The sequence below is a fragment of the Phacochoerus africanus genome, chromosome 8 (assembly GCF_016906955.1).
Source record: "Phacochoerus africanus isolate WHEZ1 chromosome 8, ROS_Pafr_v1, whole genome shotgun sequence".
Taxonomy (NCBI): domain Eukaryota; kingdom Metazoa; phylum Chordata; class Mammalia; order Artiodactyla; family Suidae; genus Phacochoerus; species Phacochoerus africanus.
Window position 1 is genome coordinate 86,516,160 of NC_062551.1, and position 22,555 is coordinate 86,538,714.

General features: G+C 45.1%; 1 long non-coding RNA gene across 1 annotated transcript in view; it reads right to left on the reverse strand.

Moving 5' to 3' along the window:
* Positions 1-15,067, reverse strand: part of LOC125133572 (uncharacterized) — a 38,896-nt gene extending 23,829 nt beyond the window's left edge. Inside the window, exon 1 of the long non-coding RNA XR_007136471.1 lies at positions 14,954-15,067. This is a non-coding gene — a long non-coding RNA (uncharacterized LOC125133572). The remainder of the gene's footprint in view (positions 1-14,953) is intronic.
* Between the last annotated feature and the right edge of the window lie 7,488 nt (positions 15,068-22,555).

Genomic DNA, 22,555 nt, shown 5'->3' on the forward strand with positions numbered 1-22,555 from the left:
TCTCAGAGGTGGGGGGGGGAACGAGGCTGAAGGTCACCTGTCTCCCTGGGGTACAGCCCTGTGCCCCACCCAGGCAGGATCATGAGTGTTGAATGAGGAAAGTTGGGTCTGACCCCTCCCTAGGATTTTCACCCGAGTGGAATATTCTAAATAGGAATGATTTAGAGGGGGCCCAAGAAAAACGGAGACCCAGGGAGGGAGAGTGACTTGCATCAGATCAGGCCAGGCAGAAGGGATGCTCAGTGAGAAGACTGGTACTGGACTGGAGAGTGACTCCCAAAGGACACGTCTCCTCGGAGCCTCAGAATAAGAGTCTCCGTAGATGTAATTAAGGCAAGGATTTCAAGATGAGATCAGCCTGGATTACGGTGGGCCTGAAAGCCAGTGACAGGTATCCTTAAGAGACAGAAGAGGAAACAGGCAGAGAAGATGATGTGAAGACAGAGGCAGAAATCAGAGTGATGCATCCACAAACCAAGGAAAGGCCAGGGCTGCTGGCAGCCTCAGAAGCCGGGGAAGGAGCATGAAGCAGACTTTAAGCCTCCAGAAAGGTGGCAGATTAAGTGTATGTTGCTTTAAGTCCCATGGTTTTTGTTAATTTCTTACCTAGCCTAAGGAAATGAATCCAAGACTCTTCAGACTCCCCTTATCTTCCGCCTACAGCACCACATCTGAGCCTTAGAACCATCGCAAGTTTGTCAGATGGTAAGGACAATTCATATTCCTCTAAAAGATGATGACTGCAGAAGATACCCCAGTGTTTATAAATGAATTAGAACCATGTTATCAGCACATAAAGTGCAGAAGTGTGAGCAGGGGAAGGTTTCAGCCTGCCAGGCAGAGAATGACTGAGCCTGTGATGGCAAGAAGCTATGGATTTTAAAAAAGGAAAAAGCAGGAATTCCCACTGTGGCTCAGTGGGAACAAGCCCAACTAGTATCCATGAGGATTCTGGTTAAATCACTGGCCTTGCTCAATGGGTTAAGGATCCAGCGTTGCTGTGAGCTGTGGTGAATGCCAGCAGCTACAGCTCTGATTCGACCTCAAGCCTGGGAACTTCCATATGCCACAGGTGCAGCCATTAAAAAAAAAAGAAAGAAAGAAAAAGAAAAAGCAATACAGTTTGTTGAGATTCTACTCTGTGTCTGATACAGGAATGGGCAAATTATAAACCCGCTGTATTTCATCCACCCACAAACCACATGGAGCAGGACTTAACTGTTCCCAAAGCCAGCTATGTACCTGCTCCACAAACACCTGCTACAGAGTGACCACCCCCCATTTCACACATAAGGAAACTGAGGTTCTGCATGGTTAGGTGGTTCAAGCAAGACCCGTTGTCAAAGCACCTCTGCCTTCCAGCTCAGACAGCCAGGGCCTGATCCTGGCTCTGCGTGTAACTGCAGAGTGGCTTGGACAAGTTGGTACACTGAGCTGTGCCTCAGTCTCCTCGTCTGCATATAGGGACAATAACAACTGTCTGCACAGCTGTCTTAGGATTAATACAATGACGTATACTGAGCCCCCAACACTGTTCTGGCGCCAAGAAGGGCTCAGCGAGCGATGGGGAGATTGTTAGACGCCAGGTAGAGACTAACTTAAACCCGGGACTGTCTGAGGCAGAGTTGGGCATGTCCAGCACAGATTAGACACGTGCATCCAGCCCCAGGTGCTTGACCTCTAGGTGCCTGGTAGGCTCCTGATGGTTTGCTCTCCCCGCTTGCCTCCTACCTGCCTTAACATCAAGTATCCAGACTTGACACGCAGTCCTGCTCCATGTGGTCCTTATAGCCGTTTCCAAACTCCTCCACTTGGGCTTTAAGAGCCAGCAGATGCAGGCAATGAGGTTGTTGCAGAGAGTGGAGACTTTGACAAGTACCAATAGAAGAACCATCACATAGACTCTTTAGTCTTTGGGCACAAAAAATCTATGCCTTCTAGAAATAACTATTCCGTTTTTGATAAATAGCTTCTTTCTTGCTAGTGGGCCTTAGTAGATACCATAGATGGTCACTGACTGGATGATTTGACTTAATTTTTTTGACTTTATGATGGTGCAAAAGGGATATGCATTCAGTAGAAACCAGACACTGAATTTTGAATTTTAATCTTTTCCAGGCTAGGGTTAGTGGTACCATACTCTCTTGTGATGCCTGGCAGTGGCAGTGAGGGTAAACAATGTGATCACAAGGGCAAACAATCAACGCCTTTACAACCATGCTCTGCCCACACAAACATTCGGTTCTTGACTTTCAATACAGTGTGCAGTCAATTATGCGAGATCATCAACACTGTATTCTTTTTTTTTCTTTTCTTTTTTTTTTTTGTCTTTTAGCGGCCTATGGAGGTTCCCAGGCTAAGGGTCGAATTGCAACTGTAGCTTCCAGCCTACACCAGAACCACAGCAACGCGGGATCCGAGCTGTGTCTGCAACACAGCTCATAGCAACGCCAGATCCGTAACCCACTGAGGGAGGCAAGAGATCAAACCCACGTCCTCATGGATGCTAGTCGGGTTCGTTAACCACTGAGCCATGACGGGAACGCTCAACACTGTATTCTAAAATGGGTTTTGTGATTTTGCCTGACTGAAGGCTAATGGACGTGTTTGAGCACATTGAAGGTAGGCTAGGCTAAGCTCTGAAGTTCAGTAGGCTAGATGTATTAAATGAATTTCTACTTAATGATATCTTCAACTTACAGTGGTTTTATCAGGACATAACCCCGTCATAAGTCAAGGAAGATCTATAATGTCTAAGCATGGTATATCAGGTGACCTTGTAACCTGAACTTCTCATCATGGACTGGATGTTGCCTTGCCCCCTGGCCAGAACTTCAGGTGTGGGCAGCAGCCATTTAAAGGGAGATGGTATATAATGGACTGGACAGGTCCAGAGGTATAGGTAAGCTGCATGAGCAGGTAGATCAAGCTCCTTTGGCGTTGCCTCTTACCCTTCAGTCCCTGCCTGTGGCCTCATGGGGAGTTTTATATGAACCATTTGCTGAAGAACAAATTCAAGCCTGGTTTATGGATGAGTCTGCATGCTACCATCAAACAGTGGATGGCTGTGGATTACAGCCCTACTCAGGAAGGATCTTGAAGAAATATAGTGAAGACATCTTCCAGCTTGGCAGAGCTCTGAGTGTGAAAAGCCAGATCACAGTATGAATCTACACTAATTCGTGGGCAGTTGCCGATGGTTTGGCTGGATTGTCAGTGAATTAGAAGGAGAAGGGTGGAAGATCTGTGACAAGGAATTCTAGGAATGAGGTTCATGGACTTCTCAGAATCATCACAGACCATAAAGATACTATGTCCCATGTCATTTAAAGGACAGCCACTGCAGAGAAGGCTCTAAATAGTCATTTAGGCAAAATGACATGCTTGGTGGATGTCAGTCAGCCCCCTTCCCCAGTCATCCTAGTATTCACTCAATGGGCTGATAAACAGAGTGGCTGGGGTAGTAGGGACGAGGGTTATGCAAGGGTTTAATGCCAAGGACCTCCTCTTACCAAGGATGACCTGGCCAGCTTTACTACTGAGTGCCTGGTCCGCCAACAGCAGAGACCAACACTGAGTCCCCATGATCCCATTGCCCAAGGAAAACAGCCAAACACCTGACAGCAGTTAATTACATCAGACCACTTCGTAATGGAGGTGGCAGGATCCACCCTCACTGGAGCAGACACACTTTCTGGATATGAATTTGCCTTTCCTGTTCACGACATGGCTGCAAGCACTACCGTTCTTAGACTCACAGAATGTCTTATCCACTGTGACGGTTCTGCACGGCATTGCTTCTGGTCAAGGAACTCATTCCACAGGATGGCAAGTACAGCAATGGGCTTGTCCCCATGAAACCAACTCACCATCTAGAGCCACCTGGTGTAAGAGAAAGATCAAAGGGCTTAGTGGAGACTTAATTTTAGTGTCAGTTGAGAGAGAACATCTTGGTCCTAGAATTCAAGTATTCTAACATCCAGATGCCCTTCCCACCCTTGGCATCTTTGGGTGTGGATTCTAGCCCTGCCCCACGGATTATCCTGGCTCAGGCAGAAGAAGGGGCTGACATGGACTTGACCCTACCAGGACTTGAATTGGGCTGAGCTGTTTTCCAAGTGTGACCAGAGCTGGGGTGGGGGAACCTATTGTTCAAGATGCCACTGGGAGCTTGTAAAAAGCACTAACTGGGCCATGGGGTCCATTTGTCTTCTGGTTGCCTGGCCAGGCTTAAAGGGCAGGTGCACTTCATCTCAGAGCTGCTGAGAATATTGCACACTTGGAGAGCTCAGCCAGGCTTCAGGGATTCCCTTCCTCCAGGCACACGGTCCTGCAGTCTTTCCCTCTTTTCCCTCCTCCTCTCCTTCCATCGCTTTCTCTTGTCCCTCCCACTGTCATTCCTGGTTATCTTTCTTCCTTCTTCTTCTTTTGTATCTTCTCTGCCTCTTCCTTCTCCTTCTTCTTTGCTCCCCTTGCCCCTCTACTGTCTCCTCCCTTCTCTGTCCTCTCATCCCCTTCACCCCCTTTCCCTTCTACCCAGGACACCCTCCCCTTCTTACAAATTCCCCTCCCCCTCCCCCAGCCCCTCTCCTTCTGTTTCCGCTTCCTCTTGTTTCTCTTTTCTCCTCCCTTCCTCCCCTTCCCACTCAGCCCTTCTCTCCCGCTCATTTCCCCTTTTCCTCACCCATCTCTTTAACTCTCCTCTCCTCCCTGCCCCGTCTCTTCTTTCAGCCCTTCTTCCCCTGCCTTTCCCCTTTCTATTCCCAGCATGGATTCCTTCTGGCCACCATGGGGAGGGCTAGCCTGCCAGGCCTCTTGCACTGCACTAAAGTTTCACTGCTAAAAACCCACGACCCCTGGCTGGCTTCCAGGAAAAATAGCATTTCCCTTCTCCCGTCTAATCAGCTACTGCCTTCGACTGTTTTGACTGGAACTGCGAGACTCACTGTTTCTGAGTAGAACAACCTTACCTAACGACATCCATCAGTCAAGAAAACAGTGTTTGTCCCTGCAGCTCCGTGCGCCCTCAGCCTCCATCCCAGAAAATGCTGTAACCTGAGGGAGGAGGGAGCTAGGCACTGGATCACCCGCAGAGGCTTCTCCTGCAGGGGGTAGGTGTGTCCTAGACCCACAGGATATTTGAAGATAGCCTGCTGAGCCTCTCATTGTTGACCCAGTCCATCCTCCCCACATCATAGGAGACCAAGCTGAGGTTCACAGAGAGGGCACAGGCTTTGAGCCTGCAGATCTGGGGTCAGATCTTTCCTCTGTTCTTATTTGCTGTGCATCCTTCACTGGTCTCTCTAAGTCTCATTTTCTTGTCTATAAAGTGGGGGAAATACTACCTGACATGTGTGGCAGTGTGAAGGCAAAATGAGTTGATGTATGAATAAGACTTTGGCTAGTTCTTGCCATGTGGCAGATCTTCAACAAATTTTTTTTTTTACTCCCCTTCCTCATTGACTAAACTCTCAATGCAAATTATATTCAAACCAATGGAAGGCTCTCACCATCTTGCATTTTCTGACTGATGTATCACGCTCTTTCTCCTACACCTGGAAAACTCTTAGTCACCCTTCAAAACCCACCCTCAAATGTCACTTCTCCTATGAAGTCTTCTCTAACCATCCCACCCTCTCCAGTGGAATCAGTCTCTCCTTTCTCTATGCTACCACCATCGTCGAGACTCTTTGGTGTCAAGAGTCTGTGCCAATGAAGGACTCTTTAATAATGTTTACTGCTGCACCATTGAATCTCACAGGTACCAGGCACAGGAAGCCAAAGAAATCAAGACAGCCTCTCCCTCCTTCTTCTCTTCTCTTCCAAGGTTCATCTATGCCCTTTTCCTGCTTCTCCCAGCAGTTAATCTTTCTTTTTCTTTTTCTTTCTTTCTTTCTTTTTTTGGCTTTTTAGGGCCACACCTGTGGCATATGGAACTTTACAGGTTAGGGGTCTAATTGGAGCAGCAGATGCTGGCCTACAGCACAGCCACAGCAACACCAGATCTGAGCTGTGTCTGTGACCTATACCACAGCTCACAGCAACACCTGATCCTTAACTCAATGAGCAAGGTCAGGGATTGAACCTGTGTCCTCATGAATACTAGTCAGGTCCATTACCACTGAGCTGCATCGGGAACTCCCCAGCAGATTTTCCATTATGACTTTTCATTTTGCATGCAGGTGAAAAATCATCCTAACTACACATGGCCTTTTGGTGTGACTAAGATGAAATATAGCTGTGAAGATGACAAGGGGCCCACCTCTGGGCCATTTGGTTATGATCAAAGGAGAGTCATCCTAAGAGCAGGAAGCAATGCCACACCTTCAGCAAGGTGAGAGTTGGGGGAGTGCTCAGAGACGCAGTGAGCACACGTTCCGCCACATCCACCATGCTTTTCAGGGAGCTCTGAGCATATGCTGCTTTCATGGCCCTCAGCACAGAGCACTAGGGCCACCTTTTTGTCTGCCTTCCCTCTAGAAAGGGAGCTCCTTTTGAAAGGCACAGCTTGCAAAGCAAGCTGAGACAGAGCAGATGTCAAAGTAAATTATATGGGGAGTTCCCATTGTGGCTCAGTGGAAACAAACCCGAATAGTATCTATGAGGATGCGGGTTCAATCCCTGGCCTCGCTCTGTGGGTTAAGAATCCAGCATTGCTGTGGCTGTGGTGTAGACCAGCATCTGTAGCTCTGATTCGACCCCTAGCCTGGAAACTATCATATACTGCAGGTGTGGCCCTAAAAAGCAAAGAACAAAAAAAAAAAAAAAAAAAAAACACACCAAAACAAGTTATATGGGATGGCTGCAGGAAGAGAAATGATAAAAAAAAAAAAACCAAGGTTTATTGTTACTATCCTGCTCTCTCCTAGAATTTGCCACAAGCCCCTTATTTCTCCAATTTGCATTATTTGGAGAGAACTGTCACTCTGGGCAGTGTCAGGGACAGAGGCAGCAGCTTCATTGTCACCTCAGGTTGGATCCCTCTACATCTAGATGTACCCAGCCCATTCTTCATCCATCCCCAACCCATTTACCACTCACCCATCCCCTTTCCATTGTCCTTCTCACCCATCTTCATAACTTTTCTTTTATCCATCCCTTTTACCAGTTATTCATCCATCCATCCATCTTCTTTCCTTGGATCTTGTCCCCTGTGCCTACTCCTAACAGAATCTAAGTCCCCCACAAGGCATCTGCAGCCTCCCTGGAGAACACCTCATATGGTCCTCAACAGAAGCAGTCAGCCTGCCAGTGATCTAGCCGGTAAAATCCACCACTTCTGATCTTACCCATCACACACACACACACACACACACACACACACACACACACACACACACACACACCTCTGCAGGGATCACTGCTTTCACAGGTAGCTGCGAGTTTGTCAAGCTCCTGATGCCACCACAACTGCCTTTCTTCATACACCCACATCCCGCCAGGCCTGCTGCCTCCAGCCCTGCACTGGAGCCCAAGGAGCCAAAGCCACACAGCATTTCATGGTCCCCAAATGGTTGTTTGTGGTTGTAATTGCGGTTGTTTTGTGGAAACACCTCTGCAGGTGACAAATTTTAGTACAAAATGCAGAGAAGGGGTGAGACGAGGAGCAAGAACCTCCTGAGGGAGGGTCTGAGGGCACAGGAGACACTCAATAAACATGACATACGTGAAGGCATCACTGAGGGGGGCTCAGGTCCTATGAACCCCCAGAAACAGAGGTACGGGATGGTTCAGGCAGATTCATTCCCACTGGTATTTTCTACTTTTTATTTTATTTATTTTATTTTTTATTTTTTTGTCTTTTTGCTATTTCTTGGGCTGCTCCCACAGCATATGGAATTTCCCAGGCTGGGGGTCCAATCAGAGCTGTAGCCACCAGCCTACGCCAGAGCCACAGCAACACGGGATCCAAGCCGCGTCTGCAACCTACACCACAGCTCACGGCAACGCCGGATCGTTAACCCACTGAGCAAGGGCAGGGACTGAACCCGCAACCTCATGGTTCCTAGTTGGATTCGTTAACCACTGCGCCACAATGGGAACTCCCCCACTGGTATTTTCTGAAGGGCATTTTCTGGCAACTGTTCTGCCCCTGCTTTCCCCTCGCCGGGAAAGGGAGGTGGGCGTCTATTTTCCTTCCTTAAAGAGCTGCATGGGGATCAGGAAGGCAGCTGCAGGCTGCCAGCACCTAGCGTATCAGGTGGCCTGATCAGGGGTGGGGAACGATGAAGGCTGCCACCTTGGTCCCTGACACTACATAGGCAATGCCAGTTAGCATCACTGTGGGCAGCATCTTTAGCTATAGTCACTCAACCTCATGTATCAGAATCCACAGAGGAAATAGCACAGGGTGAGCCGACGTCTGTCCTACTGTTGGACATATGTACTGCTTTAGATATACATTACAGATATACATTTTAAATTTATACACACTCAGAAACACATGCACACACATCTATACACACATGTTCATACACAAGCACACAAATGTAAATATTTGGTCTTGGTCCGTCACCCAGGAGCAGAATTTCCCAACATCATCTCCACTGTAGAGAGGAGACAATCGTGGCTCAGGGAGGTAAAGAACCCACCCAGCGTCCCATAGCCACTTGGTGCCAGAGCCAGGTCTCAAGCCCACATGCCTCTGACCTGTAACGACCTCGCATTAAGTGTCTCTAAAATTCAGACCCACTCTCACCCCTGTCGTGACACAGATCTGTCTGCGAGATGCTTGTTCTCTTAAGCACTAGCCTCCCCCAGCACCCTGTGAGCCTCTGAGGGTAAACACCCTATTTACATTTCCATATCCACCCAGCTCAGGGCCTAAGGACACCCCACCAGTGTGACGATGAGGAAAGGGAAAGAGGAGGGGGTGAGGCCCTGAATCCTGGCTCATCACTGCTTGTTCACTGATGACTCAGGGGTTCCTGGAGATGTTGCTGCAGGAAGGGCTGCAGGAAAAATCGAGGCAGGCAAAGAGCTCCCGAGAGCCTGTTGCAGGAAGGGGGACCCCTTCCAGGGCCCAAGAATGGGCTCTTGTCTAACACGTGGAAATGAATTGTTCAAGGGGACACACATGCTGACAAAGCAAGAGACTTTATTGGGAAGGGACACCCAGGCAGAGAGCAGCAGGGTGCGGGAACCCAGGAGAACTGCTCTGCCATGTAGCTCACAGCTTCAGGTTTTATGGGGATGGGGTTCCTTTTCAGGTTGTCTCTTGCTGATCGCCTTGCTCAACCCATGCTTGGTCTGACTCAGGGTTTTTCTTGGTGGCGTGCGTACCTCTCAACCAAGATGGATTCCAGCGCCAAGGATCCTGGGAGGCTGGCCATCTCCTCCCTCCTACTGTCCCCTCCCAGATCCTCCTGGTTAGTCTTCAGGCCAGCACCATGTCCCTTATCAGGGCCTCCTGTTGTGAGACAACTCATGCAAGCCATTATTATCCTGCCCAGCCAAGGTGGGCAGTTTTAATCCATGGTCCCCGAACGAACCCAGCATCCACGACTCTAGTGGACCCAGCAAGTGCTCTCTTCCTATGAGCTGGGCTGTGCAGGACTGGCTATGCCCACAAGACTGCCCAGAGGTCTGCACTCTCCCACGCAGGGCACAGCAGCGACCGCGTTCCTGCATCTAAATGCCTCTAAAGACCCAGCCAAGGGCAAGGCTGACACATTAGCTGCGCTGTCAAATAACACAATTAGCTCTTTAATGAGGTGCCTGGGGAGCATCCTGTGGACCGTGGGCCTGTGATTCAAATCACAGTGATTATGAATCACTAATCCCCTTCAAAGGCTCTGCTTTCTCCCAGAACAGACTACAGCCTCCCCCAGATTCTTTCCAAATCAATGGATTCATATCCTTTGGGAGGAAAACAAATCAGGGCAAGCTGGGGCTGCAAGGAGGGCCCAGGGCACGGAAACTCACCCATCAGGAGCATGGATGAGGCCGTCCATCCCTTCTGGGCAATAAACACCCCAAGTTGGGCAGTATTTCACCTGCCCTCTGATCACCAAACTCAGAGAGAGGGTTAGAAATATTCTTCGCCAGCTGTGACGAGGCTCACTGGGGAGCACCTACCCCCTGGAGTTGGCACTTCTGGGCAGCCCGGGGGCCCAGCCAGACCCAGGGACTGACATTGACAAGCCTGGACTTGACTCTGGCTCTGCCATCTCCTGACAGGGTGGCCGTCACGAGCCTCATCACATCTCTGAGCCTCCGTTTCCACACATGGGTGTGTGGGTGGGGCTGGAGGCAGCGGGGCAGGAACTGACCTTGTAGGACCTTGAAAGCCAAGTTCAGGGTTGCACTCTTTGCTTTAGGAGCAGCGGGGCCTCTGCTGTCCTTTCCCAGCTGGGGGACAGGAGGTGTGTCTTTCAAAGGACCACAAGGACCTTTATCTCAGCCTCCCAGTGGGAGGAGGACAAGATGGTAAAATGCTGCGGAAAAGCTTCAGCCAGTGATGGCTCTGCAGCATCCCAGGAAATGGCAGCAAATGTCCCAGGGCAGAGGTGGTTGCAGGGAGGCTGACCACTGGCTCTGGACAGAGGCCCTGCAGATGCAGGCGCTGCACCTGCACCTCACACACGTCTCCTCACTGCGTTCTCACAGCCCCAGCGCGGTGAGCATTGTTACTTCCCCATTTCGCAGAAGGAGAAACCAAGGCTTGTGAAGGAATCACTCCTAGAATGGGAGGGACTTTAGAGAACTGCCAGCCAGGCCCATGCCCATTTCACAGAGGGGGCAACTGAGGCCCAGATAAGGACCGTGGCTTGCCCACAGTGAGCTCTCCATTACACTTAATGAAAGCAAGCCAGCCTCAGGGGCTAGAGACACAGAAACGAATCAAACATGGGCCTTGCCCTGAAGAAGCTCCAGTTATGGGGGAGGGTTTGTAACAAAAATTCCATTTGCACGAAGTGAGCATGAAGGGAAGCCAGTAGAAGGTGCAGACACAATGCAGAGAAGGAAGGGGTGAACTCTGTGCAGGCTGGGGTGATCAGGGCAGGCTTCTGGGAGGAGGTGGCAAAGGCAGGAAAGAAGGGATCCTCTCTCTGCCCACCAAGAGCTCTTTCTGCTTCTCTCCAACACCTCATAAAGGGTGGGGGCAGGGGGAGCAGTGTATGAGAACATTTTCTGTGACAAGTTACCAAAATCCAGTTCAAAAGAACGTCAGGCTCCAAGATTGGCCACTGCAGCCCTGTTTATAGTTGTGAAAATCGGAAACAACATAAATATGCATAGACTGGAGATGGTTAAAGAAATTATGGGTCATCCGTACAAAGCAATCTGGGCATCTGTTAAAAGTTACGGTGGGAGGGCATGATAAACTCAGTGGTCCTTTGTCCTGCGTGAAGGGGTCAGGTTTGCCTGGCTGAACTGAAAGAGGGGAGCAAATCCTGTCCTTGTCACAATCCTCTGCTGTGTCCCCCTCATCCCACCCCACCAGTCACTCCTCCTCCGGGTCTTTGCACTTTGCCACATGGATGTTAGAGGGACACATCTCTCAACCTCTCCCTGCGCCACCAGAGGCAACAGTCTCACTCATTCACTCATTCAGTGGTTCACTCTCATCCATTCATTTATTGAGCGCCTGTGATGTGCCAGACCTCATGCTAGATGCAGGACAGGGCAGCCAGGAAATGCACGCCGCTGGCCTCATGTTGCCTGCAGCTGAATGGGGGGGGTTCCAGCTTGAAAAAAGTTATGTGAATAAATGTGAAATTAAGAGCACCTCGGGGCAGCAAGGGAGCACGTGCAAAGGTCCTGAGGAAGCCGCAGCAGAGCAAAGCCAGAGCTGGAAAACAGCCAGAGGGACGACAGCAAGGGAGAGGCTGGGTGAGACAGGGGGCAGAAGGCGAGGAGCAGTAGGCATTCTGTAGGATTGCGCCCCTTATCTTGAGAGTGGTCAGCTGCCAAGGAGAGTTCTAATTGGGCCCTAATGTGGTCAGATCTGCACCTCAAACAGATCACATGAGAACTGGTTCCCCAGATCCCAACGATCTGCTCCTAGGTCGAATCTTGTCCAAAAACACCTGGGGACATAGCAGGGCTACTTAACCAAGTCCTGGCTGCGAGGATGCACACGTTCTGTGGGCTTGTGGGGATGGCAGATGATGAATGACACAGTCATTTACTACGACCTCTATCTGGTGAAAAGCGTCGTGAAGGACAGCGACATCGAGTTGGGGGACAGGGTGGTCAGAAAAGGCCTCCCCGGCAGGGCTGTGTCTCAGCAGAAGCCTGGACGACATGAGTGAGCCGTGTGGATGGATGAGAGAACATTGCGGGTAGAGGAAATAGCAGGTGCAAAGGCCCAAGGTGGGAATGGGCCTGGCTGAGAACCATCCATCCAGGCCCCCGAGGCTGGTGTAACAGGAGGGGGGAGCGTGGACTGAGGGAAGTGGATCATAGAGCCTGGGGGGGCATTGTCAGGGCTTTGGCTTTCAAGCCAAAGAGTTTCAAAATGCTAAATTTTAAAACATAAAAAGAGTTTAAAACCTCTAATTTTTAGGAGCTCCTGTTGTGGCTCAGCAGGTTAAGAACCTGACTAGTATCCATGAGCAGGCAGGTTTGATTCTTGGCCTCTCTAAATGGGTTAAGGATCCGGTGTTGCAGTGAGCTGAGGTGTAGGTCGCTGACGTGGCTCATATCCCGTGTGGCTGTGGCTGTGGTGTAGGCGGGTGGCTACAGCTCCAATTCCACCCATAGCCTGGGAACCTCCATATGCCATGGGTGTGGCCCTAAAAAGCAAAAACAAAAAACATCTAATTTTTAGAGTAAAAACTAAGAGCAGTGAGGAGCCCTTGGGGGGCTTTAAGAAGAGGAAGGGCACGTCCTGACTTCAGTTTTAAAGGGTTTCTCAGGCTGCTGAGTGGAGAAGCGTGTGCAGTGGTCAGGGAAGCAGGAAGCCAGAGGTAGCTGTCCCCACAGTCCAGGCGAGAGCCAAGGTCATCCTTGGTTCATCGGACCCTCCCTGTTTTGTAACCTGCTTTCCCCTGAGATCTTGCATCAGGGTCCTTTTCTAAGTCAACACACAGAACCTCTCCCCATCCTTTTTAGCAGCTGCCCACATTGCATTGTACGAATGTGCTGTGACAGTGAAGGGAACAGGGTGACGAGGGGCCTGCGAGCTAGGGACACGTTGGAGGAATGATGAGAAGAGGGGTGCTTAAGGAGGACTGTAAGGAGCTGCCATGGTGGACCATGGGGACCATCTGGGATGCAGGGAGGGGTTCCTAGCATCGAGATTTCTTGGCGCTTGGAAGGCATCTCTCTGCCCCACTCTGCTCAGCAGGCCCACATCCCCACGGCCCTGGGTAGGGCAGGTCCTCTCTTCCCCAAGAATTCAGAGGCCACTTGAATCTCTTATCTAAAGTAGAGGAGGAGTTCCCGTGTGGCACAGCAGAAACAAATCCGACTGGGAACCATGAGGTTGCGGGTTTGATCCCTGGCCTCACTCAGTGGGTTAAGGATCCGGCGTGGCCATGAGCTGTGGTGTAGGTCAAAGACATGGCTCAGATCTGGCATTGCTCTGTCTGCGGTGTAGACTGGCGACTACAGCTCCAATTAGACCCCTGGCCTGGGAACCTCCACATGCCACAGGTGTGGCCCTAAAAAGACCAAAAAAAAAAAAAAAGTAAAGAAGAGGGATCCTGAAGTTTTCACAGAGCCCCTCTCTCTCCCTCTCCCTCTCCCTCTGTCTCCCTCTCCCTCTCTCCCCCTACTCTCTCTCGCTCTCTCCCCTGCCCCCTCCCCTCCGTCTTGGCACCTCATCTCTGCCTCTCACTGCCTCCCGTCCCTCCTTTCCCTCCCTCATGTTTTTTCCATGCCGAGTGTTTATTTTCAGAACCTCAGAATCCTTCCCGAGCCTCTGACATTTACTCTTTGGAATTAGAAATTTTTCCATTTCCCTTTCCCAGAGTGAGGCTGGCGTGTGAGATTTCCCCAGGAATCTTGCCTGCCCTTCTAGAGGCAGAGCTGGCTTATGTCAGCCCAGGACCCATTGTGTCAACCAACAATTATTTGGCACCCACTGTGAGCCAAGCCCTTCTCATGAACTATCCCATTCAATCCACTTAAGGAGCCCGTGGGCTTGGCATTATCATCTGCATACACAGGGTGAGTGAACCCTGGCTTGCTTGGAGCAGTTAAATACCAAATCTAAGGTCACATGGCAAGTGGGGGGTGGTGGTGAGGATGAAACCACACACACGCACACACACACACCGGCTCCAGAGTCCACTTCCTAAGGACATACAGCATTTGGGTGGACCAAGAATTTAGGAGACATTGCATCCAGGCAGAGAGAGGCAACAGCAAGAACAAAGCATCTGAGTGGTCCCAAGGGTGGAGCAGGCACAAAGGTGAGGGAAGGCCTGATCCTGGAAAGAAAATGTGCTGTTCAGACAAATCCCACCCCACCCCCACACACACACCCTGCAAAAAAAAAAAAAAAAAAAAAAAACTAAAGAATGTGCACATTACTGAGAACTCGCCGTGTACCAGGCACTGTGCTCAATATTCGACACACATTCAATTACTCATCTCCACAACTCTATCAGGTAGACACTATTTTTTTTTGTCTTTTCTATGGCCGCACCCGTGGCATATGGAGGTTCCCAGGCCTGGGGTCTAACCAGATCTGTAGCCACCGGTCTACACCACAGCTCACAGCAACAGCAGATCCTCAATCCACTGCGGGAGGCCAGGGATCAAACCTGAAACCTCTTGGTTCCTGGTCGGATTTGCTGACCACTGAGCCACGACCGGAACTTGGTAGACACTGTTATAATCCACCTTTTATAGAAGAGGAAACTGAGGTTCAGAGAGGTTAGGTAACTCACGCAGCAGGTGGCAGAGCCAAGATTTGGATGCCCACAGCCTGGCTCCTGAGTTGACTGCACCATTCCCCACTCCTCTACCACCTTCATAGATGGATCAGGGGCAACCTCACCTGCTAAGCGTCACAGCTTCCTTCAGTAGGAAATGAGAAGCTCTGGAATGTTGCTGAGCAGGGAAATGGCATGATCAGAGCCGTGCCTGAGAAAAGCAACTGTTGGCAGAGTGAGTGCGGGCTGAGGGGGACAGAGAACTTTGCCGTGTCTGGGGAGGAGCCAGTGAGGGCCAGGGTGGTGTGTCAGAGGCGGATTAATCTCCCCTTGGCCACTTGGTTTTGCACTGGTTGAATACATGGTGGGTGCAAGGAAGGGGCTTTTTTTTTTTTTTTTACTGTTTTGTAGATTTTATTCATTTAAGCCATTTACTTGATGCTCTGACTTGTACCTTTTTTTGCTTTTTTTTTTGGCTCTATTATTTACTCTCTGATTTAAAAACAAAAAACTGATAACTTATTTTTTTATCTGTTCCCTTTTAAAATAATTTTTTATTTTTTATGATTTTTGTTTTTTCCATTATAGTTGATTTACAGTGTCTGTCAATTTCTACTGCACAACAAAGCGACCCAGTCACACATATATAGATAGATACATTCTTTTTCTCACATTATCCTCCATCATGCTCAATCACAAGTGACTCGATATTGTTCCTTGTGCTATAGGGCAAAGAAGTTCTTTGTGTCCTTTTTTATCTAAAAAAAGGACACATATATTATTACTAATATATGTAATATTACTACTAATATATGTAATATTACTAATGTATCTAAATAAAAAGGACACATATATTATTACTATATGTAAGTAATAGTATATGATGTTGGTGTCTCTCTGTCTGACTGACTTCATTTAGCATGATAATTTCTAGGTCCATCTATGTTGCTGCAAAGACCGCTATTTCTTTCCTTTTAATGGCTGAGAAATATTCTATTGTGTATATGTACCACATCTTTATCCACTCCTCTGTCGATGGACATTTAGGTTGTTTCCATGTCTTGGCTATTGCATATGTTGCTGCAATGAACATTCAAGTACATGTATGTTTTCGAATCATGGTTTTCTCTGGATAGATGCCCAGGAGTGGGATTGCTGGATCAAATGGTAGGAAAGGGCTTGTTGATAACCATGACCTGCTCTAGAGGTGCACCTAGGCTGGCATTTTTTTTTCCCCAGTGAACTCTGCCCTCCTGTAATGAAGCAGGATCCTATGGTGCCTTCCCAGGACAGACAGCCCCCACCCCAGGTCCCCCACCTGCCTCTTGTCTATAGAAAAGCTTTAGCCAAAGAATAAATTTAATGAGAGAAGTGAGAAAATTCAGAAGCAAAAGAAAACAGTCAAACAAGACCAAACAATAATAGTTTGGTCGTTAAACAAGGTCAAGGACATTTAGTTCATTCTTAAGGGCTATAGACAGTATTCTGAGTTATATCCCTTGAGCAGTTTCATAGATATTAAAACCCCCCAGAAGAACTTAACTACCTGGTGACTAGACCATAGCCATGACTTAAGCTGCCACAATTTCAAGAACCAGCCTCAAAAAAAATGGGAAAAAACCAACCCTGGAAATGAATATTAACTGTACTTAAAACAATCAAGATGATGCCAATCAGACTACTACATGACCAATTTCAAGATTACTATCAGAGCTGACTGTGCTGTTCTACACATAGCCCCCTCCCTCCACCCACACACCCCTGAAACTCCTCTTTAAAAGTTCTTGTCCCCTGATGTACAGAGGGGAGCTGGCTTTTGGACATGAGTCCACCTTCTCCCCAGGTTTCTGGACTCCTGAATAAAGCACATTTTCCTTTTCTACCAACACTTGTCTCTCAAGTAATGGCTTTCAAACAGTGGGCAGCCAAACCTGAATTTGGTAACATTTTTTTCAGCATGACAACACTGCCACTCCTGAAGATCATAGCCCTGTTTAAGTTCTGAAGTTAATGCAAAAGGCATGTAAGGTTAGTGCTTGCAGTTTAGTTGGAGATTTGAGTAAATTATTTGAGTGATGTGACTAGTAGAGAAGGTGAGTGCTCAGCCTTAAGGCAGAATTTACTGTGTATTGGGCACTAGTCTAAGTAGTTTATATGCACTAACTCCTTCACCCCACATTCTCCATCTGTCCCATTGATCTGTTGGTCTATCTTGATACCACAACACCACATTGTCTTGGTTATTGGAGTTTGATACTAAGCTTTAAATTCAGACAGTATTAGTCTTCCAACTTTGATTTTTCTTAATGCTATTTTGGCTACTCTTTACATTTTTAAATTAATTTTAAAATCAGATGTCAATTTTTTCAAAACCCTTCTGGTATTATTGGAATTATATTAAATTTATAGGTAAATTAAGGAAAATCAACATTTTAATAATAACAGGTCTTGCAAACCATGTAAACAGTATTTCTCTCCATCTACCTAGTTTGTATTAAATTTCTCTCAGAAATGTTTTATACTTTTTCTGTGTACAGGTCTTGCACATCTTTTGTCAGAGTTATTCATAGTGATTTTATATTTATATATAATATAGATATTAAATATTTTATATATATATATATATTTTTTTGCTTTTGTAGGGCCACACCTGCAGCATATAGAAGTTCCCAGGCTAGGGGCAAATTGGAGTTACACCTGCCAACCTATGCCACAGCCACAGCAACATGGAATCTGAACCACATCTGTGACCTACACCACATCTCACAGCAGCACCAGATCCCAGACCCACTGAGCAAGGCCAGGGATTGAACTCACATCCTCATGGATACTAGTCAGATTCATTTCCACTGTACCACAATAGGAAACCCCTGATTTTATATTTTTATTCTATTGCAAATGGTATTGATTTTTAAATTTTAATTTCCAATTTTTCATTGCCAATGAATAGAAATGTAATTTTTAAATTTGTCATTAAATGTCATTTTCCACCTTCATGTTCCTATTTATTTCCCTTACCACTGCCTCTTGGTAAATGTGGGAGGACAGTCCCTACAAGTAGAAAATGCCAGTGTAGGTGGGCAATGGCTGCTTTACAGTTACACAGAACCACTTCTTCAAATAAAATAAGTATTATGTTTATGTATAATTAAAGGTAATATCTAAAATTAAAAGAAGAAATGTAATTTTGTATATTAATTTTATATCCTGCAACCTGGCAAAATTTGCTTTTCAATTAGATATTTTATAGATTTCATAGACTGTTTTACATAGATGATCATGTCATCTGTGAATAATGACTGTTTTACTTCCTCCCTTATGTTGTGGATGCCTTTAATTTCTTTTTATGCTTAGTTGTATTAGCTAGAACCTCCACTACACTATTGAATATGAGTAGTGACAGTGGGTCCCTATCTTGTTCTTGATCTCAAAGGAAAAAAACTTCTTTCATCATTAAGTGTGGTGATAGTGGTATATGTATTTATATATATCTTCTTTGTCAAGATAGAGAGTTCAATTCCATTTGTAGTTTACTGAAATACTTTGTCAGAAATTAATCTTGGATTTTGTGAATGGTTTTATTATCTATTGCAATGACCATGTTGTTCTTCAATATCATGAATAAAACTGATGGATTTCTGAATGTTAAACCAACCTTGAATTCTTAAAAAAAAAAAAAAACCCACTACACTTGACCATGATGTATTTTTCATCTGATATATATTTGGACTCTATTTTCTAAAATTTTGTCTAAAATCCCTACACCCTCATACATGAGGAGTATTGGTCTAAGTTTTGTTTATTTGTATATTTGTTTTTTCTCTTAATGTCTTTGCATAGTTTTGACATCAGAGTGATGTTAGGCTCATAGAATGAGTTAGGAAGTAGTTGCTTCTCTTCAGTTGTTTAGAGTAGGTATTATTTCATCCTTAAATGTTTAATATAATTCTACAGATAAGCCAGCCAGGTCTTGAATTATCTTGATGGGGAGGTTTTTTTAAAAAAATTATAGATTTTTTTATTACTCAGTGAATTGTATTACATTTATAGCTGTATAACGATCATCACAACCCCAAAAATTTTATTATAGTTGATTTACAATGTTCTGTCAATTTCTTCTTATAGCAAGGTAACCCAGTTATACACATATATACATTCTCTTTCTCATATTATCCTCCATCATGTTCCTTGATGAGGAGGTTTATAACTGCAATTTCAATCATTTAGTTTCTTCAATAGACATAAAACTATCTTGGGCATCAGTTTCTTATTATGTGATCTTTAGTAGTCTGCTCCTTTAAATAAATAAATCTATTTAAGTTTTCAAGTTTATTTACATAAAGTTGTTTATACTATTCCCTTATATATTATTCTTTAAACATTTGTAGAATTGGTAGTGATGTTCCTTCTCTCATTCCTGATATTGGTGATTCATATATTCCCTTTTTCTTTGGAGTAAGTCCAAATATATATTTATTATATTTGATCTCAAATTATCAGATTTTATTTTTATTTCTCGATTGTATTTATGTTTTCTATTCCATTAATTTCTGATCTTGTTTTTATCAGCTCCCTTCTTCAATTCATTTTGGGTTTAATTTGCTCTTCCTGTTTCTTGAGGTGGAAGCTGGGGTCATTTATTTTGGACCCTTTTCCTTTTATAATATAGGTGTATAGTGCTATAAATTTCTCCCTAACTACTGATTTAATGGCATGTCATAAATTTTGATATATTTTCTTTTTTTTTTTTTTTTTGTCTTTTTGCCACTTCTTGGGCCGCTCCTGCGGCATATGGAGGCTCCCAGGCTAGGGGTCTAATCGGAGCTGTAGCCGCCAGCCTACGCCAGAGCCACAGCAGCGCAGGATCCGAGCGGCATCTGCAACCTACACCACAGCTCACGGCAACGCGCGGATCGTTAACCCACTGAGCAAGGGCAGGGATCGAACCCGCAACCTCATGGTTCCTAGTCGGATTCATTAACCACTGCACCACCACGGGAACTCCTATATTTTCATTTTTATTCAGTTCAAAAAATTTCCTATTTCACTTTCAGCTCATTCTTTAACACATGATATGTTTGGAGGTGTATTACTTAGTTTCCAAATATTTGGATTTTCCAGATATCTTCCTGTTTTGAGTTCTAATTATTTTTTATTATGAAAAGACAATATAGTTTTATGATCAGAATATTTTTAAATTATTGAGACTTTGTTTATGTAATCTGTCTTGGTAAATGTTCTATGTGTAGTTGAAAATAATGCGTATCCTGCCATTGTTGAGTAGAGAGTTCTACACATGTCAATTAGATCAAGTTGTTTGATAGTGTTGTAAAAGTGTTTATATGCTTCTTTACTTTCTATCTACTTATTCTATAAATTACTCTGAGAGTGATTTTGAAATCTTTCACTATAATTATGGATTTGTATATTTCACTTTGCAGTTCTATCCATTTTTGTCTTCATTATTTTGAAACTCTGCTTTAGAACTCTTATTTTCTCTTGATGAATTGACCCCTTTATCATTATGAAATGACACTTTTTATACATAGTAGTATTCTTTGTTCAATTTACTCTGCTGTTACAGTCACTTCAGCTTTTTATTGATTATCCTTAACATGGCATATCGTTGTCCATTCTCTTAACCTACTCGTGTCTTAATATTTAAAGTGGGTTTTTTGTGAGTAGTATGTATTTGTCTTGCTTTAAAAAAAATCAAATCTGACAATTTCCACATTTAATCTGTGTGTTTATATCATTTATGTTTAACATGGTTATTGATATCATTGTTTTTTCACATAACCTTGCTTTTTGTTTTCTACTTGTAACATCTGCCCTTTGTTCACTTTTTTCCTCCTTTTTCTGCCTTCTTTTTGAATAACTGAGTGTTTCTTATTCCATTTAATACTTTTTGTTTGCTTATTACCTATAACTTGTTCTTTTTGGTAAATAGTCATTTTGTTTAGGGATTTATACTATATATCCTTATCTTATCACCATGTACTTTCGAGTGATAGTGTAACACTTCACATACAAAATGAAAACTCTGTAATAAACTTCCTTCTCTCCCCTCTAGGCCCTTATGCTATTGTGGTCATAAATTTTACTTCTACACATATTAGGAACTTGATACTACATTGATGTTATTAGCCTTCAAATGATCAATAATTTTTAAAGAGAGTTAAGGTAACAGACTGTGTTGTACTACCCTGTATAATTACTACCTCCAATGTTCTTTATTCCTTTGCGAGATCCATATCTCCATCCAGTATTATTTCTCCTCTGACTTAACATTTTACACTTCTTGGGGTGTGAGTCCATTGGTGGTGAATTTTTCAGGACAAAAAAAAAATTTGAAAAAAAACGGACAAGAGTTTTCCAAATTTGATGAAAGTATAAAACCACAAGTCTACAAATCCCAAGCACACACACAAAATTAAAAAAAAAAAATTACCTACACCAAGTTACATCAGAATCAAAGTGCTCAAAGCTAGTGATAAAGAGAAAGACTTCAAAGCAGCCAGAGGGAAAATAAAGATACATTATGCGCAAAGGAATAAAAATAAAGATGACAGCAGATTTCTTCTCAGAAACAATTCATGTTACAATTCATGTAACAGCCATGTGACTAATTTCTACATGGGAGTACTCACATGTGCAGCCTTTTTTGAAAAATATTTTTATTAAAACAGTGGAGAAATATTTTTAAATGTTGGAGGAAAAAAACCCCTCTTAGCCTAAAATTCTAAACCCCCAAGAATATCTTTCAAAATAAAAGAGAGTTAAAGACTTTTTCACCCTGAACTATTATGGGACTTACTTTTTCATTTCCCGTCTTCCAAGAATCATTGTGTCTGCTTGATGCTTAATGTTTGAAAGATTTTTATTTCATATATTTACCCAGTTTTTTCATTGTTTCAAGCAGGAAGATAAATCTAGGCCCTATCACCCACCTTTGCCATAGGTGGGAATCATGGCTGCAATTGGACATATATTTGCATGATTTACTCCTGCTGTAGTCTACATTCCAAGAGGGAAGGAATCACATCTGTTTTTACCCTCTGCAGTATCCCCAACACCTGGCATCATGTCTGGCATAGAGTGTGTTCCAGTAACTAAATTCTCTACACTTTTTTGTGGTCTCACTTTCATGAATCACAGTGAGTCATAGATGACTTAGAAGATACTTTAGAAGATCCAAATTAGGATAAGGAAAGAAACACATACCAAAGTCAAGGCTGAGAAAGGTCAGAAGAGGAAAACAAGACTCCAGGAAGGCAGGAGAGTTAGAAACGATAATACAGACCTATCTCTTTCCCTTCTCTGCTGTCAGTCTCAGTTTTCAAAAACATCCCTCTTACACACATCCTTGATGTGGCCAGCCAGCTTTCCCTGCTCACCCCACCCTCATGTATCTCTGCGTCTTCCTGTAATTATAGAACCTCAAATTTTAGCTGCATGCAATTTTAAAAGTTTCTCAGCTTCCCTGCAGCAAGGCACAGCCATGTGACTAATTTCTACATGGGAGTACTCACATGTGCAGCCTTTTTTGAAAAATATTTTTATTAAAAATTTTACTGTAGGAGTTCCCACTGTGATTCCGTGGTTCCGTGGAAACAAATCTAGCACCCATGAGGACGCGTGTTCGATCCCCGGCCTCACTCAGTGGGTTAAAAATCTGGCATTGCTGTGAGTTGTGGTGTAGTTTGCAGATTCGGCTCAGATCCCCA